We start from the raw sequence: 17,575 nt of genomic DNA, 5'->3' as shown, positions 1-17,575 counted from the left end.
TCCTGATGGCAAGATATCTCTAGTATAGTTGATTCTCGGGTAAGGAGAAACAACATATGTGACGTTGAAGACGAAGGTGTACAGAAAATGCAACCTACGTCTTCACAGCTGAACCGAGAGAAGGATTCTCAAGATTCTGAACCTGTGCTACAAAGACTGAGAACGCTAACCGCTATTGATTGCTGTCCGGCGAGGATCGTAGTTGCAATAAAAGCGGAGCGCTTCCAGTAATGAAGACAGGGAACTACTGCCTGAAGAACTGCTTCTCATGGGCTGAACATTTGGAAGTAGAGCTGTCAGGTCGGAGAGTAGGCGATGTCTTCTGACATATCTGTTAATTCGGGGTCGCGAGCAATGAAATTGCACACCTACGAATACGAGATATTTTGAAGACAAAAACTCAGATGTCTGCAAAAATCATTCGCATTATCGCAGTGCGATGCAGCGGTTGACTAGTACAGACTTCTGTTACCGTGCGGTAAACAGAAAGATGACAGAGTCCAAGAGATATCTCTGTTGAAAATTCTCGCAATGTCGAAGGCGATGAAATCGAGCGTCACAGCAGTAGATGGTCCTTCATTATTGCGAGAATCCCCGTTAATCAGAGACCTAAGTCCATGATTGTTGGGCAGAGATACGGTTCGGTAGTCAATCCAACCAGGGGAGAGAGAGACGTAACCGACCGTGCATCTCCGAGACCTAGCTGATACTGAGCCGCTATCAGGCAGTTCAATACGCAGTAGCTCTCGTGACTCGTCATCCTGAGTTGCCAGGTAATCCATTATTCCACGAAGGAATACGTTCGGCTAGAACCATCGAGCATAAAGAATACGCTCGAGCAATTATATTTAAACCGAAACGGATTTCGGTAAATACAAAAGCTGATTTGGTGTTTGTCATGACAATACCAAGTATCTAAAATCGAAACTGATAACTGCTGGGAGGTTGCAGGCAACCCCCCGAGTTGCAGTTCAATTAAGATACAATTCGTCTCGGTCACAAACCGTAGAGTTAACTACGGTATGCGCCTACCCCACGGACAATTCCAACTGTTAAAGAATCATGTCGCTAGAGGGTAATATACGTAGTATATTTGTAGGTTCTGTACCACGACCTCCATCCTAAATTCTTTTCCCCTCGAGGAATGAGAATAAGGATTGGAGATCGACCGCCTTCGTTCGTTCTCTTATTCAAGAGAGTGAAGGAGAAGTCTTTCCCAAAGAAAGCTTCAAATGGTGAACAGAATACCGAAGACGATAGTTCAAGCCAAACTGGAAGTTCCCGTCCGTTCTTCTCTATTCCAGGTTAAGCGCCTACTGTGAGATACTCTTCTTTCAGCAGCGGTCTTCTTCCAAATGCTAGAAATTACAGGAATTCGAGCATAAAGCGAGGTTCCCCGATTATCGTGTAACAATTATCGGGATTCTCGCTCACTTTGGACCGTGGTCTCGCCTTGAGTGTTTGGAGATCGTAAAAAACTCGAACACTCTGAGTGCGCTAGAAATTCCGTAGAATTCTAAGCACTCTGCGAAACCCCCCACCGAATTCGTCAGACGATATCGGCTCGTGGTGTCCTCTCGATTCCCTAAAGTAGAAATCGAGAAAGGGGCAGGATCCCTCCTCAATGACCGGGGCTTACGTCAGGTAGGACCCGAAGGAAGGGTCCCCCCGGTAGCGCAGCCCCTAACGTGGGATCTACAGAGAAATCTCTGTAGGATCCCTCCCCTTTCCCTCGTAGCCGTAAGGAGAGAGGGAATGGGGGAGGAATTGGATACTGGCTCGCCTTCCCAGCGGATCTAGCAGTTGGAGAAGAAAAGGAGCAGCCATCGCCTTACGGCGATGGCCTCTCAGAGCCTGGGAAAACGTATCGTCAGGAGAAAACGTTTTCCCGAGGAGGGTTACGAACTCATACTGTAGGTAAGTGTCTGCCGCCACTGTGAACGTCGTCTGGGTGGGGCTGATCGACACCTGACAGTAGAGAGCCGATACCGCTCCGACTCATTCCAGTCCCTCGTCGAGGTCGAAACCTCAGGAGGACCGAAGGGGTATTTAAATACGGTGTCCGAAGGACACGTATAAACGCCTCTGTCGCAGTAGAGGAGGTGAAGTAGTCTTGTTGGCGACCGTCCAGAACTGAGAGAGCCTTCTTGTCCGGAGACGAGAGACTACCTGGTTCAACACAGTCGGCAAGCTCCGATCGCGGCCAGGGCCGTCGACCCACGTCGAGTTTGGTTCCCTCTCGGGCCCCAAAACGACTCGAGCCGAGACGTGGCTCTGCTGGTGGGAGCGGCGATCCTTCCCCGCCCGGTCATTGTGCTGACGAATCAGCGCCGTAACCTCGTCAAAGTTCCTCTGGATCTCGGAAGTCACAGCATCTTGCAGAGTGGGACCGTTAAGCCCTTCGAACAAGAGCATATTCCGAGAACCTTCCTCCTAAGAAGGGGGAAACAGCGACAGCCCTCTCGGTCTTCCCCACCATCCACTTGCGCATACGCCCTGGCCGGTCAAGAACCGTGCCTGGCACGTAGGGCGTTGTGGTTGGGATCATGAGGGGCGCACCCCTCACGATCCACTCCTCAATACCTCGCTCCTCCCGGGTGTCCCCTCGGTGGTTGAAGGTACGGGAGAGGCAGACCTGACGCTCCCATCGTTGCTCGCTGGCAGAACCAGCAGGCTTGGAGGGCTGCAGGCGATCGTCGAACCCAGCGGTGGCGATCGAGCTGCAGGCCTGGTCGAACCGTCTCGCTGTGGAGAACGGCTGGACTGAGCACAGCGGCCCCGATCTCGAGTGTCAGAAGAGCTGGTGCTAGGTTGCCGTACCCGGTCGCTTTCTGTGAGAGCGACGGTTAGGCGACCTGCAGGCTCCGCACTGTCACGTGAGACCGGTGCTTGTCCTCACGGCACGTCACGTCGCTGGTTCCAGCCGTGGCTGGCAACCGGCGAACGGGAGGACCTCTTCCCAGCCTCGAGCCCGTGGTCGTTCGTGGACCGTCACGTCCCCGTGGTAGCCAGCTGTTCGCCAGCGAGAGTGAGAGCTGCCTCTGGTGAGAGTGGCGCATGAGCGGCTGTCCACCAGTCTTCCGCCCCGTGGCCGTGAACCTGACGCTGAGCGGACTCAGAGGTCTGGTTCCTGGCTGCACGGTCGCTGGTAGGCGACCGTACACTCGGTACCTCCCGCGCGAACGAGAGGCCGAGACGGACCCTGATGCAGTGGCAGAACCACTGACACCAGGCGAGGGAGTACCGTTGTTAGCCGGTACCCCTCTGGTCCCCGTAGTCTTCTCCTTGCGGAAGAAGAGACGGGCCCCGCTCCCGAAGGCGAAGGAGCAGGAGGACCAGCGGAAGGAACCCTCCCGTCCCACCGAGGTGACGACGGGTCCCGAGAAGCTCCCGAGGGAGGACTTCTTAGGAGGGAGGAGGCAACCTTCTTCTTCCTCGGCTGTGAAGCCTTAGAAGTCGAAGGGGAAGAGGCGGCAGCCGACGACGATGAAGAAGATGAAGACGACGACGACGACACCTTCCTCCTCTTCTTCGTCAGCTTCCTCAGGACAGACGTAAGATCTGCTATCCAGGGCGGAGCCGGGGCTGCTGTAGCCGAAGCCACAGGGCCCGGACGCACCTGTACAGAAAGACCAAAGTCTGGGGTAGTACCACGACGAACAGGGTTACGACATCAGCAGGTATGGGCATCTCAGGAACAGCAGGCACAGCCAGCACAGCATCGGTAGGGACAGCCAACGCAGCAACGGCAGGGACAGCCAGCGCAGCAACGGCAGGGACAGCAGCGTAGCAACTGCATGGGACAGTCAGCCCAGAATCGGCAGGTACGGCAGGCAGCACCGGAAACACAGGAAGTGGAGCAGCAGCCAGCAACATCCTGGTACCGGCGGCAGGTCCAGGGGCGAGCTCTAGGGCAGCGGAAAGTGTGGTCGCTGCAGCGCGTCAACCACGAGCGGCGGCGGCACGCCCCCCTCTCGGTACGGCGAACGGCACTTCACAGCGGCTGTAGGCAAGACTGTTTACCACGTGAGGCGAGTAACACCAGGTGAGGAGGGACGTCGTCACTGGTTGCGTGGTCACCACTCCATGGGTGACCGCAGTAGGCCCAGACATAGAACCGCAGCCCCTGGACACTAGCAGCCCTGCAAATGGAAGGACGCCCATACCTCACCAAGGTCCACCCTCGTGGCAGTAGCACCTGCGGAAATAACAGTAGTAGCGATTAGTGGGGGGGAAGTCCCCTCGCGCGGGGGGTAGTGAGCCCTCTCGAACGAGTGGAAGACCCCTAATACAATTGTACATCGGGCACCGAGCGCCCTCCCCCGCGCGCTCGACGGATCGGGCGAGGAGAAGAACGCCGATAACCTCCCCCCCCCCCAAAGGGGAAGGGCCATCTGTGGGAGCTGAGCGGGGGGGGGGGGGTTCTCGTTCCCCACCCCCGCACATACCCATGTACCCAACAACAATATAAGAGCCCGAGAGCAATCGTGCCATCGGCCCCGAATGGCAAGGCATAAGGATCAATTCCCTGACTGAGCGGAACTTGAACCAAATAAATATTGATGCAATCAAAAATAAGGAATAAAATGAAATGCATCTTGCATTACGATTCACGTTCACAATGAATAAGGGCTCGGATCGAGCGCATTTTGCGCCCTCGGTACCGAGCGCAAGGGTGAAAGGATCCATTCCTTACCTTTATGGATCAAGGTTTCTGGAAACCTTGATCCATAATGACTTGATGCAATCAAAAAATATATGAAAATGAAAAGACTACTGCGCTTGCGATTTCACTTCATACAAATAAAAAAGGGGAAGGATCAATTCCCGGGAATAGCGGAAACATTGATCCCAGTAAACAATGCAATCTCAATAAAAAATGAAAATGAAAAAGAACTGCACTTGCGATTTCACTTCATTCAAAAATAAAAAGGGGGAAGGATCAATTTCCAATTTCCGGGTAAGCTCGGACACTGATCCAAAATGAGTATTGCTACAATCAAAATAATATATGAAAATGAAAAAGAATACTGTACTTGCGATTCCACTTCCATACTGGAATAAGTTTTCCGTGCCGAGCGCATTCGTTCGGCAACGCATACAGGTCAAAAAATATAAATGAAAAGAGCACTTACTTACGATTTTCATCTACACATTTCCAACCCAATCTACGCTCGGAGCGAGCGCTCCCGCCCTCGGCACCGAGCATACACAATACGAGGATCATTTCTGGGAAAATGAATTCCCGCACTTACGCCCTTCAGTCCCCCGGCACTCGGGTAATCGGAGGGCGTGGTGAAACCAAGATCCTTTAATTCACAATTGAATTCAATGAAATGATTGTACTTACAATTCAGTTTCACTAGATAAATAGAAAAAGAAAAACACAATCATGCGAAAGCAAACGACGATGAAGCGCAGAGAGCGATGATACACGTCCACACGCCAGCAGGCCGAAAGCAAAAGTGATTTGTTTACCTACCATCGTCGCGCAGCGCGCCTGTCGGACAAGCAGTTAACTACCGAACCCCTTGTTCGAAAGCTTACGACCTATCCAGCTGCCGCTAGTACCTTCCTATTGTAAAAGGACCGAAGGTTTGTATGCCGTGTCGGAACAATAAGAGTTTTAGCTTACAATTGCGTTTTTCGACCATTTCCGGTAGAGTCAAAGTTGACCGAGGGTGGTTGAAATTTGGCACTTATCGTTATTTATATGAAAATATCTCAAACTGATAAAAGCTACAATCATGAGTATTTTTTTGTTGTATTCTACGTAAAAATGCGCACATTTTCATATATAATAGTCCATGTACCGCTAATTTAAAAGATGGTCAAAAAATTATGTAACAAAGTGACGAAATAATTTTCCGAGATGTGTCACAGATACTTTTTAGTAGGGCAAGAAAGAAATTCGCGCTTGCGCGCCCTGCGTAACGATTGTGTAAACAAAAACGACACCTTGATCCGTGAACTCCCAGCATCCCCCAAGGCGTGTGATTCAAGAGTTTTCGGCTGGTAGGCCTAAAAGTATTTTTCCGCGAATTTTTAAAAAAAACTGTGTATGTCGACGTAAAATACGTCCAGTCGGCACCCGAGAGACAAAAAATGTAGACGTAAAATACGTCCAGTCGGCGTTTAAGGGTTAATAACGGGGGGGTTGCTGGGCCTACCTTCACGATTATCGAGGCCCTACTGTACAGTGATAAAAAATCATAAAAAGTAATTGTCAGTAAGTATTGGACTGTAACAAAAAGAAGTAATTTGAGTAAATTGTGTAAGTGGAAGATATAGGCGAATAATCATCACATCCTGCTGGTAAGTCAGTGGGAAGCAGAACCCATCTCCCACCCAATAACCCACCGACCGTTCATCCTCTTCCTCTCCTCTCCTCTCTATCGTCTCACTCAGCACACCAAACACTGCTCAAGTAAGAGGTTTTTTTTTATCACTATTGCACTTGATTTTGTTTTTCATGTTTTATCTTATGTTACATTTACTGCAAAATTCCATTTTATGTTCTTATGTACATTGGTACTGCTTTTTACGTACATACAAAAATACAGTAATGTTTTTACTGTCTCTTCCTCCTCTCCTCAACAATGCAATATCACGATGCCTATAACTTGATTCTTCCACAATATAAATGCCCCCCCCCGCCCCTCTATCTCAAATTAGTTGTGTGTTACTGCAATGACATATCATTTTATTCATCGTTTACACTAAATTTTATGGTTGAAAAGCTTTACTGTTTTATTTATTTTTGTTTGAATATAGTTATCAACTAAATTATACTGTTGCACTTAGTGCACCAAAGACTGAAACCCTCTTCTCTTTCTCCTCCCTCAAACCACCTTTTGCCTTGGTAAAACGTGGAGGTCAACTTTTTAAGACTCTTCTCTGAGAAAAGCCTCTCACTCGGAGGAGATACTTGATAGCCTCCAACCGTGAAGAGAGGGAGGGTTCTGGCTGACGGGTGGAACCTTTCTGTATGGGGCTGACACAGGGAGATGTCGACCAAGGGGGAATCTCCCTCGGAACCTCTGACAACGATGACAGCAGATATGGGTCACCATTCTGCATGAGGCCAGAGGGCTACCCAAAGTCATCCTGAGACCCTGTGAACTCATTAGCCTGTTCGGGACCTGAAACAAAACGGATGGAAGGCATACACCTCCAGGTTGTCCCACGGATGTTGGAATGCATCCTCTGCCAAAGCTAAAGGATCTGGAACCACTGAACAGAATATCTCCAGCTTCCTGTTGAAGCAAGTCACAAAAAGGTCCAGCATGGGTCTCCCCCAAATCTGGAAAAGCTTGTCTGCCACCATTTGATGAAGGGACCACTCTGTGCCTAGGATCTGATCCCGGCGACTGAGTTTGTCTGCGACCACATTCCGTTTGCCTGGCTGGGATATACCTGGCTGAGAGCTCTATTGAATTACTGACCACCCACTGGTGAACCTCGATGGTCAAGGCATGAAGTTGACAAGAAACCAGGCCTCCCTGTTTGTTCACATAGGCTACCACCGTGGTGTTGTCCGACATGAGAACGACAGAATGACCTTCTACCTTCTCCCAAAACTCCTTCAGACCCAGGAAGGCTGCCTTCAACTCCAAGATGTTGATGTGTTGCTGCTTGTCCTCCAAACTCCAAATGCCTCAAGCAATGAGGCCGCCTAATTAAGCCCCCCAACCTGCGAGGGAGGCGTCCAAGAATAGAAGGAAGTCCAGTGGAAGAGAACGCAGAGGGACACCCTTCAACAGATTTCGGTCGTCCAACCACCAACGAAGGTCTTCTCTCATTTCCAGAGACAGAGGAACCATTAACAGGGGCGAGTCCCCTGCCGGAGACCAGAATTCTCCCAGTCTCCATTGCAGAGACCAAAGATGAAGACGCCCATGAGGGACCAGCTTCTCCAGGGAAGACAACAGTCCTAGAAGAACCTGCCACTGATGAGCTGACTGATGCGATTCTGACAGGAAGTTGCGCGCCACACCCACAACTTCTCCAATCTCTGATCCAACAGGAAAACTTTGCCACTGTCATATCGATGACCATGCCCAGGTAGAGAATCTTTTCACTGGGTACGAGGTTGGCGACTTTTCCCAGGTTGACTAATATGACTCAGATCCAGGACAGAAACAGAAGTAGACGATCCCCGTCCTGCAGCAGCTTTTCCCTGGAAACTGCCAAGACTAACCAATCGTCAAGGTACCTCAGCAAACGGATCCCCAGAGCATGGGCCCAACTTGACAAGAGAGAGAAGATCCATGTGAACACTTGAGGGGCTGTCGTCAGTCCGAAGCACAAGACTTTTAACTCAAAGACAATGTTCCCAAGAGAGAAGCGAAGGAACTTCCTGGACGTCGGATGAACAGGGATTTGGAAGTACAAGTCCCTTAAGTCTATTGACAGCATCAAGTCGCCTTCCCTCACGGCTGCCAACACCAAGCGCGGGGTCTCCATCTTGAACCATGTCTTCCTGATGAAGTGATTCAAGGTAGATAAGTCAATCACAGGCCTCCATCCTCCCGACACCTTGGGCACCAAGAAGATGTGACTGTAAAACCCCGGGGACAGACGCACCACTTCCTCTATTGCATCCTTGTCCAGCATTTTCTGCACTTCCTCCTGAAGAGCCAAGAACTTCAGAGAATCTGGAGGATATGCCTTCCTGAGCTGCTGCTTGTCCAACAAAGGAGGAGAGAAGTCGAATGGCAGTAGGTACCCCACCCGAAGGACATCTACCACCCACTTCTCCGCCCCATAACTCTGCCACTTGGCCCAATGGCCCACCTGGCAACCCCCACCCGTGGCGCAGGAGAGGGAGAAGTGCCTAACCTACCTTTACCCCTGCCCCTTGGGTCCCTTCTTGGCCTAAGGAACGAGAGCGAAAGGGGCGTTGATCCTCTGACCTAGGCTGAGTCAAATGGGAAGGCCCTGCTGAACTCTATGTCCTCGACGGCCTACCAGGCAACAATCTCCTTGACTGCTGCTGGACAGGGGGAGGAGGAGGAGCCAGATGTTTCCAAGGACGAGACTCTGACTTAACACGGCCTAGTGCACCAGTCTCTTTGGTGTCAGCCCGGCGCCGGTCTATCACATTCTCGAGCTCTGTCCGAGGAAACAAATATTGGGACTCCAACAGACCTCCGTTCCTCAATGCCAGCAAGGACTCCGTATCAAGTGATCTCTATCCAAGATAAAGCCGCGTCTCATCTAATCAGGAGGTGGTTAGCCCTTAAAATTAGCATGAGGTGAACCATATATAAAAACGCCTTGCCCCCGGACTCCAACAGACTGGCAAGCGAGGATGCACACACCAACTCTTCCGGGGACCTGTCAGAAGCTATCTTGGTAATAACCACAGACCAGAAGTCCAGCCAAGAAACCATCTGCAACATGGAGGCCGCCGTAGATTCCAACGCTGAGGCATCTTGCGGAGACAAGGACGGAGACCACCCGACCTCACCTGCTCCAAAGTCAATCCCGGCTTCAGGCGAATGACGTCTGGGTTAAGATGGCGTGACATAAAAAAAGCAGAGCTTGTAGCATAGTACTTCCTACGTCTCATGAGAGGTGGGGTTAGTTAGCTTGGTAGAGCCCTTAGAGCGAAGCGAACCGTCCCTGTCCGAAACAGAGGCGTTAACCTTCTGCAAGACCGACTGAATGTGCCCCAACAAAGGAACCTGAAGAGATGATTTGGGAAGGGAGATGTAGCGAACCAGGCGGCAGGGATGACGTCACGGCTGAGAGAGGCAGAGCAGAGGAGACGACTGGGAGAAACGTCATTGATGGGAGTGACGTCACTAGTGGTGGCGATGTCACAGCTTCCCCTCGGTGTGCAGGTGAATCAGATGCCACTGGCGGAGGAATACACAGAGACTGATCCCGTGACATCATCAACAGGGCTGACGCCATGGCATCTCTCTTGACTCGAAGAGGCAAGCAGCAGTCACTGGTGGAGCAATACAAGATGGTCCGACTCAGCTACCCACTCAGACGAGGCCGGGAGGAGGGGGGATGGCCTGGCCAGCCCGAGGAGGGGGGGTGCGAGCCTCCATAAAATGCGCCAGCAACCCCTCCAAGGATGGGGGACCCCTAGCCCAAGCATCTTCCAAATCGCTGCCAATTTGGACGCCTCCGACTCTGAAGAACAGAGAATGATAAAAAAGCCACCCCCTTTCCTGGGAATCACATTAACTCCCGAACAAGAAGGGGCGACATTACAAACATCAGTCCGGTGGCCTCCCCCCGATACTTCCAGCGACAAATCAATGGAAAAGGAAGGAGACACAGGAACAACGCTATTACGGGGGTGTTAATACTGCAGGAGATGAAGCATCGGGAAGGGGCGAAAGACCGTCCAAGGTGTAAGATGAGTTGAAACTCCGATGTTCTCTCTTGCTATAAAACAACTTCCACTGCTCTTTAGCCATGCCCGGCATTCCGTGCAAGGATTCGTTATGGTACAAAAATTAGAACGACACCTACTGCACAAGATGTGGGGGTCAGTCACTGCCGAAGCCAAAAACAAAAAAAAGAGAACACAGAAAACCTGGAATTCCAGGGCACACGTTGACGAGGCCGAGAAGGAGCAGAAAAGCCATATCAGTCACACACATGCACACACTAAACACAACGATCGAAATGGGCAATGAACCGGGAAAAGGCCAAGAGAGGTTAACACAACTCTCGCCCAGGCGGTCAATGAAAAGACTGACGTACTGGCATAGTTGCGTGGTCTTGACCATCTTCACCCGAGCTATGCATGCGTTGCCAGATATCACAAGATTCCTTGCTTTCATCTGCTTTTTAACCGGATCCAGCTACGCGCTAGAAATTATCCTTATTATTGTTTAAGACCAAAGGTTTGTTCGCGTATGAACAATGTATAATTATGCCTCTCAACTAAAGTCAAGTTTCATGACCACAGGCAGTAAAGGAGACCTCTGAACTTGCTGGTAGGACTGCAAAGAAAATGCAGCGTTCACACAGGTTACGATTCTTTCTTCATTGAATTCACACCTGGGGTACATTGTTAACAAGCTTCAATGATAGACACCAGCTATTGCCAAAGGAATTCTCCCTGATTCAAGTATGTTAGTACTTAATAACATCCACAAAGAACTCAATAATATTATTTTACAGAGTATCAAACAAAGCTTAACCTGTCATCGAAAAACGAAATTTCCGAAAGAAACAATGCTTAACCTGTCATAAAAACAAATTCCCTATGGTGTATGTTCTTATTTCTATTTTTATTCTGAGAGAGAGAGAGAGAGAGAGAGAGAGAGAGAGAGAGAGAGAGAAGAGAGAGATGAGAGAGAGAGAGAGAATACTACTAGTATGGTCAAGTAAAAGATAAACTGTTCTGACTGTATGATTTTTTTTTTTTGAGAGGTACACATTGCATGCAATTTAAAAAACATTTGAACACATACGCCAAAATGTGGTAATGGAAATACTCAGAATCTTGAGCTTCCATTGCTTTCAAATCTCTTGCACTTCTTCATAACTAGGGGGCTGCAACTCAGAAGATCCAGTGGTCAGTGGAACTGTCATGGATGTAGTGAGTGCCTCTCCACTGTCACACTCCTCATAAGGAGGAGGAGTCATGTAAGTCAGTTTGGGAGGAGGGATTTCATCTCTGATCTTGTTTCACTAAAACTGCCTTCAGAAGTGCCTGTTGCCTGCAAGTGATATTTAAATGATACTACGAAAATAACAAACAATCCCAAAACCTGACCACCAAGTACTAAGTCAAAACATTAAGAAATATTTTTTGTGTCATGACTTCCAGATGAATGAAACTCAAAAATACCAAAAATCAATATTCATGCATAAAAACTAACTTAAAAAAATATTAAATATATATAGATAAACAATATACATACAATATAGATAAACAATACTACACTTTCCAAATATTCACTTGAACCTATAATTCCTGAGGAAAATTTTACTTGGAGCAAATTCTAATAGTAAATATATAATAAAATAAAATTTCTTACTTGTAGACAAGCAAATCCACTCTGTAAAGTTCATTCCTTTATATAATTCCTCAAATGCTGTAACATTTAAAGAATATCCCTGAAATCTACATATCATAAAGGTAAAATGAGCAGGGTTACATGAAATTTTTTTTTTTTTTTAACTATAAAAGAACAATTAAACCCTGGGGTTAAGATGTATCCCTCTAAAATAATCATCATGGGTTAAATGTAAACCTCTAAATATCACTGGGTTAAAATGTAAACCCTCTTAAATTATGCGAAACTTTACAGAATTACGGTGGTGGTGCTGGGGCTTCTTGGCCAGCAGCCTCTTCCATTTTGTGGAGTGGCTGAATTAGAAGACATGCCTCTTCACAAGGACTTTCCTCCTCCGAAATAATGGTATCTGTAAAATGGAAGCACAAATTTATCTGACCAGCAGTTTCTAAATAATCCACATATACATAAACATGCTGCTTAAGCAATAAAAAAAAAACAAAATACTATATTTATTTGTGGTTGACTTAATAATTATTTGAAATTGAGTACATTGCAATACATTTAATAAAAAAATTGTGAAATTAGATATCATAAATATAAAATAAATCAGACTGCTACCATCGAAGCCGCAACAAATTAACGTATTTTTTTAGAATTCTTCTTACTGTTTTTAATAATTACGTTACGTATATGTTTGATTCATTAATCTGATCAGTAACTACTCGGTATCTGCCATTAGGTAAAAGATAGAAATAAAGAATAAAAATGAATGGTTTGATTAATACTGTTTGGTAGGTTTTCAAGTTAGTTGCAAGAATCAGATACTAATGGAAAAATTTATGGCGTTGCTGTGTCCTAGGAAAAGTGATTGCTTGGCGTTTTGTTCAGTACCTCCGTAAGAGCTGAAATGTAAACCAAACGATTGGAAGGTTTTTTTTTGTTTGGGGGTTTGGGTGTATCATAGTTAATGATTAATTAATAAATTATTTGAAATGAGTACCTACTTGATTATTTATACATTTTTATTGGCATAAAAATCTAAGCTTTTAGCTTCTTAAGATTTAGTTTAATGTCCAGAATCATAGACTAGGCTACATTAGCAACCACTAACATAGGCTTAGGCTTATTGCTCTAAGGGTACATATGCTAAACTCCCTAATATATGCAGTAAAAAATGGGTTGGAACATTACCATGCAGTTTGAATATTAACTCAATGTATCGACACAGTATTTTGCCTTTTTGGAGTCATATTTGTTCTTCCGTCGGATCGCGTCGTAACCCTAGAACATGTGTTGTAGGCCTGGAAATTATAATTTACTGGGGTGTTTTTGTTTTTGTAGGGCTTGGAACGGATGAGGCTATTTTTACATGTAAAATGCGGTTCAAAGATACGAAAAAAACTCATGATAACGAATGGCCCGCCTCGGTAATTGGATTAATTTTCTCTATCTCGATGGTACCACTGTATACTCTATCTATATATATAATCAATACATATACGTATGTGGCGATATAACATTGTGACAAAGTGCCAAGCACCTGGTTACTTACGCGTTACCATTTTGTACTTGTTAAGAGCAAGATAACTTTTTAATCCTGGGTTGGGCCCAACCCATTTATACTTGGGCAGGCCAGTTTTGGTCAAGAACCTGGTTACTACTTTACCCTCACAACAGCCAGTACACCTGCAACCTTCATCACAAATATGATATTGTTTGATGTTACAATAAAGTTTCATCATAACCTTACCTTGGCCTGGCTATATTACATAGCTAAGACTCCGTTCGTCCCCGAACAGAAATTCAAATTTCAGCGCCACTCCGCTTACAGGTGTAGGTCAGGTGATCTAACCGGTCCTGCCCTGGGCGGCAGGATCTAGGAACCATCCCCGTTTGTCTATCATATTTTCTCTCCTTCCTCCATGTCCTACCCTGCGGGGAGGCTGGGTGGGTGGGCCTTTATTTGTTTAATATGTCTTCCAAGGTTAACGTATGTATGAAACTTTTATTGTAACATAATAAATCATTTTTCATACAATCCTAACTTACCTTTGTCCAGATATTATACATAGCTGATTGGCATCCCTTCGGTGGAGGAGGTAAGATAACGGCTACTTATGGATGGAATAACATTGGTAAAACAACATATTGTTTTGTAGGTTATTAAATAAAAACCTTGGTTTTCCTACCTGATAGGTGGTATACTTCTGGGGGCCGTTTGGCCCAGTAAGTCTGCCGTCACCTCAAGAAAACTTTAGTCGGAGATGTATGAATCTATGGCCAAGAGTTCTTGTGGGTCCTGGCCGCCGATTAGGGGTCTATCCGCTTACGCTCGGTCAGAAGCCTGGAAGGACTTTGTCAATGGGGTGGCTGGATCCACTTTATTATGACAACTACACCCTTATGGAAGGAGCACACAACCAATCCCGCCACCGCCTGAATCCTAACCCATATGTTAGAACTAAGGATTGTTGTCCGAGTTTATCCCCGAAGTCTTCTTCCCCAACAACCAACGTAACTCAAAAACCACTAACCGCAAACATACATAAGTTTCTAAAAAAAAAAATTATAATACTCATCTAATTAGATATGACAAAGAATTCTCTTACCTGAACAAACATAGACGGCCGCCCGTGCTAAAACCCAAGTCCGTCCATTGTCGAAAGCGACTCCAGACCCATATCTAGAAAAGAAGAAAAGTATAATACTTTTAAGGATTGGTGTCAGGCTCCCGTACCCAGAATCCGTATTCCGCCCGATACGAAAAGGAACCCAGAGAAAAACCCTTCTTCTTCCATATGTCCCAGTAACCGAACGTCTTTCCAAGGTAATGAGATTGCAAATACTGAGATTGCATCTCCCAAAATGTCGTATCTCTAATGAATGTTTTTTTAATCGAACATATTCTTATGGAAAACGAGAGAGACGTCCGCTACTTGCTCTCACTTTCATGGAGCTTTTTAACTTTCAACAGTCGTAACGTGTTCGTGCAGAACAGACCTTATATGCGCGTCCTGTAATGACGTTCCTCCACAAAGAATGCCAGAGCATTTCTTGGACATCAGTCCTTTGTGGGGTCTTTTAAACCGCAGCGCACCAAAGACCTTGTTCTAAGCCCCTCCCATCTGATGCTTTCTTTCTGTAATGTAGAACTTTAGAGCTTCTTACAGGGCATATAATATCTTTCTGCTTCTCTTCCTTACGAGACTCGATATGGCCCTTTCTTTGACTTCGGAATTGAACTTAGGCCAGGGAGAATTCGAGGGATTCTTCATTCTTAGCTAAAAACAGGGTCTTTAAACGAGCAAATAGCTTTGAGTCTCCCTTGAAACCTATCTTTCTCTTTGCAGAGCATGTAAACTTCCACTAACTCTCTTTGCCGTAGCTTAAAGATAGTAGGAATAGGCCGATTTTCTGGTGATGTTCCTTCTAAACTAAACGCCAGATGAGGTAGGTTCGAATCTTTTTCAGAATGGAAAGAAACTTGAGAACCCCGTCTAGGTTTCCAGTTCGGAGGGAACCAGGTTTTTTCCTTCGCACTTTGAAGTTCCTCAAAGGAACCTTATGAAGATCGTGGGAGATCTTTTTATTATCTTGCCAGATCCTAATCCTCTATTGCCTGAAGACATCCGAGGAGCATACTCTGTATCCCTTTATTGTGGATACAGCTAGATGAGATTGCTCTCTCGGAGGAATAGAAGGAAATCAGCAATTTCCGCTATAGAGGTAGTGGGGAGGAGGCAACTTCTTAGTTCTACACCACCTTCTAAAAACCTCCCACTTCGACTGATATACTTTCGTAGTGGAGGTTTCTGCGTGCTCTCGCGATCGCGCTTGCAACTTGCGAGAAAACCCTCTCGCTCTGACGAGTCTTTCGATAGTCGAAAGGCAGTCAGAGCGAGAGCGGGGAGGTTTTGATGATACCTCTTGAAGTGTGGCTGTCTGAGAGATCCATCCTTTCTTGGTAGGGATCTTGGAAAGTCTACGATCCACTCTACCATCTCCGTGAACCAATCTTGGGCCGGTCCAAAACGGGGGCTATCAATGTCATCCTCGTCTCCTTTGACGCCACAAACTTTTTTAGTACTAGTCCCAGATTTTGATGGAGAAAAGCATAGACGTCTACGCGAGACCAATCTAGCAAGAAGGCGTCTACCATAAGAGCTCTTGGATCTTCCACGACCGCCAGCAAAAAGACTGCCAGCCTTTTGGAAATGAATGTGGCGAAGAGATCCACATGAGGTGTCCCCCACAGCGACCAGAGATCTTGACCACACCTCCTCGTGTAGGGTCCACTCTGTATGAAGGACCTGGTTCCTCCTGCTGAGTCTGTCCGCCTCACATTCTTTACTCCCTGAACGAACCTTGTCATAAGGGAGATGTTCCTGTGAGACGTCCAAAGCAAAAGGTCTCTCGTCAGTTCGTAAAGGAACGAGGAGTGAGTCCCTCCCTGTTTTCGAATGTAGGCAAGTGCGGTGGTGTTGTCCACGTTTACTTGCACTACTTTGTTCGACACCAGAGGTTCTAGACTCTTCAAAGCCAGATGCACGGCAAAGAGCTCTTTGCAGTTTATGTGCCAAGCCACCTGCGCTGGTTCCCAGGTGCCTGACACCTCCTTCGAGCCTAATGTTGCTCCCCAACCTTTCTCCGACGCGTCGGAGTACAATACTAGGTCTGGGTTCTGGGTCCTTAGAGATCCCTTTGTTCTCTTCCAGAGGGGGCAACCACCATTCCAGGTGCGGTCTTATCTCCACTGGAATGGGAAAGGCGTCCGTAAAGTTTGTCCAGTTTTTTCCAACTCCAAGACTTCTTGAGGAAGAATTGAAGGCGGACGTAAATGAAGTCTTCCTAGCGGGAACGAAATGTTCGAGCAAGGAAAGGGTCCCTAGAAGGCACCTCAACCATTCCCTCGCCAACGTATGTTCCTTCCTTAAGAAGAGAGAGACTATCTGCAAACCTTTGCGATTCTCTCTGCGAAGGAAATACTCGAAACCCCGAGAATCCATCCAAATCCCCAGATAGACTAAGTTCTGTCTGGGGGTCAGCTGCGACTTCTCGAGGTTCACGAGCAATCCCAACGCTTTGATCAGATCTAAGTTAACGTCAGGTCCTCCAAGCACTGTCTCTCTGATCTGGCCCTGATGACCAGTCGTCCAGATACAGAGAGATATTTACTCCTTTGAGGTGAAGAAACCTCGCCCACATTCTTCATCAGGCTTGTGAAGACCTGAGGAGCTGTGGACAAGGCCGAAACACAAGGCTCTGAACTGAAGATCCTTCCCCCCGTCATGAAACGGAGGTACTTTCTTCGATGAAGGGTGGATCGGGTAAGTGAAAATAGGCGTCCTGGATTATCTAGAGACACCATCCAATCTCCTTGTCGCAATGACGCAAGGACTGAAGCAGAAGTTCTCCATCGTCCTTCTAGAACTTCTCCTTCCGAACAAATTTGTTCAGAGAGCTGACGTCTAGTATTGGTCTCCAGCCTCCCGAGGCCTTCGCAACCAGAAAAAAAAAAGGCGATTGTAAAACCCCGGGGAGTTTGATCCAGTACTAGTTCTATCGCTCTCTGGGTCTTT

General features: G+C 47.2%; 1 protein-coding gene across 1 annotated transcript in view; it reads right to left on the bottom strand.

Annotated features, from left to right (window-relative positions):
- LOC135223658 (NEDD4 family-interacting protein 2-like) overlaps positions 1–11,509 on the bottom strand; it is a 160,720-nt gene extending 149,211 nt beyond the window's left edge. Inside the window, exon 1 of the mRNA XM_064262315.1 lies at positions 11,445–11,509. The gene's annotated coding sequence lies outside the window, so the exon portion shown is untranslated. The remainder of the gene's footprint in view (positions 1–11,444) is intronic.
- Positions 11,510–17,575: the final 6,066 nt, after the last annotated feature.

This window comes from Macrobrachium nipponense, chromosome 10, assembly GCF_015104395.2.
Source record: "Macrobrachium nipponense isolate FS-2020 chromosome 10, ASM1510439v2, whole genome shotgun sequence".
Classification (NCBI taxonomy): Eukaryota; Metazoa; Arthropoda; class Malacostraca; order Decapoda; family Palaemonidae; genus Macrobrachium; species Macrobrachium nipponense.
Note: the sequence above shows the minus strand (reverse complement) of the source record. Positions and strands in the feature narration are given on the sequence as shown.